This window comes from Amphimedon queenslandica, unplaced genomic scaffold, assembly GCF_000090795.2.
Source record: "Amphimedon queenslandica unplaced genomic scaffold, v1.1 AMPQUscaffold_13219, whole genome shotgun sequence".
Taxonomy (NCBI): Eukaryota; Metazoa; Porifera; class Demospongiae; order Haplosclerida; family Niphatidae; genus Amphimedon; species Amphimedon queenslandica.
Window position 1 is genome coordinate 26523 of NW_003546545.1, and position 1739 is coordinate 28261.

General features: G+C 34.6%; 1 protein-coding gene and 1 long non-coding RNA gene across 2 annotated transcripts in view; both read right to left on the reverse strand.

The window, feature by feature from the left end:
- On the reverse strand, positions 1-458 carry LOC109584338 (uncharacterized). The gene is made up of 3 exons (XR_002185959.1): positions 282-458; positions 81-239; positions 1-28 (listed from the first exon to the last, which is right to left on the reverse strand). It is a non-coding gene; the product is annotated as an uncharacterized LOC109584338 (long non-coding RNA).
- The window catches only part of LOC100634157 (deleted in malignant brain tumors 1 protein-like), a gene marked incomplete at its 3' end in the record, with an annotated part of 34929 nt that overhangs the window by 26516 nt on the left and 6674 nt on the right, over positions 1-1739 (reverse strand). The window lies entirely within an intron of this gene.

Here is a 1739-nt window from a genome sequence, read left to right on the forward strand (position 1 = left end):
ACAAGACGAAGAGAACCAGAAGTACAAACTAAAGTAATATACATATTTATTAACAGCACAAATTTATTCTACAAACTTACCATCACAAGATACTCCAGCATCCTCATAGTGTCCACAGTTGTGAGTACTCGAGTGTGTGCAGTTTGTCAAAAACTCTTCTGTTCCTGTGCACTGAACATCATCCAGGAGGATACTACCAGTACCCTGACCAAAGTAGGCAAATGATCGAGCAGTTCCACCTGTCACAATATATCATTCATTGTCAAAAGGAATCAACTCACTTGTTCCCCAGCCTAGTTGTCTACACACTACTGCTGCATCAGGGGAGCCCCAGAGATCATCACAGACAGTGCCCCATGATCCACTATCACACACTTCCACTCTTCCTTCCCAATCGTGTGAACCACCAACAAGACGGATTGATCCAGTAGTACAATCTGGAAGGAAATAACTTCATAAGAATTATTACTTCTTAAATATAATTAATCAAATAGCTGAGCATTATTTATGTTTTTAGTTCTTTATTTACTAAAAGTATAGACTCTATACATGTACAGTATCATTATTTAAAAAAGAATATAACAACTAGAACTAGCCATAATGTAGTGACACACTTATTCATTGTAAAAATACTACATGAACACAAATAAAATGCATGTACAGTACATGCATAAGTAACTTGTGCTACTTTAGCATTGAACAGCTAGTGTTTATATAGCCCTGGTAAGGCTACATGTACATTACCATTTCACATTGATTAATCTGGTACAGTAACAATATTAATAGTAACGATGAGCTGAATAGGAAACAGCCCACTACTAGCTGCCATATCGTCTATGTCTCAGTAGGCAGTGCCTTTTTCTGTGCTTGTACAATGTATAAGTGGAACAAAGGGGGCAAATTGCGGTTCAGGTCCTACCTAATTAATAATTATAATTTTAACTAATAAACCTAAACTTAAAAAAGACATCATCAATCAATACTAAATGATTCATTGAGGTAAGACCTAAACTGCAATGGCGCCACTTATAGTTAGTTGTTATAACTGGCCCAAAAACAAAAAAGAAGTTAAATAAGTCTTTTCAAACAATAAAAAAGCAGCATCAAACAATTTGCCACAAGCAGTATTTTTGCATATGAAATATCACATGATCTAGGCTGTTTCCAATCCACTTCCTTTCCTGTATTTATGCTGAAATGGACATGTATCAATAATTATGAGATCACATGCATGAAGTGACTGACAAAGCAGTAATCACAGTAACAGATTTGGAATTGATATACAATTAAAAATGCAACTCAACACCAAATTAATATCATTTGTGCATGCCATACATGGTGGAAACAATATTCATGAATTGACAAAGGAAGCATCATATGACTTTGTAATGATATTCAAGACCTGTGATTCAGTGACCTCTAAAGTCACACTACTAGTTCCATAATTTTGAAGCTGAAGGATGGCTATGTCTTTGACTTCAATTCCTACGTACTTTTCTTCTTCTGTAGCTGCTGGAGTCAAATATTATTAAGCACATTGACTAATGTGTACAGGCTTGTACAGCTCATTTTTATATGTTCATGATAATACAGCTTATACTTAATGCATGTAGATATTATATCATCAGCTGTATTTTTATGACTAGCAACAGTAGATCAAAAATTTAAAGTGCCCAATACTCAAGTTAGATGCACTTTGTCATTATAACTTAAATTATTACATACAAAGACATTCGAGT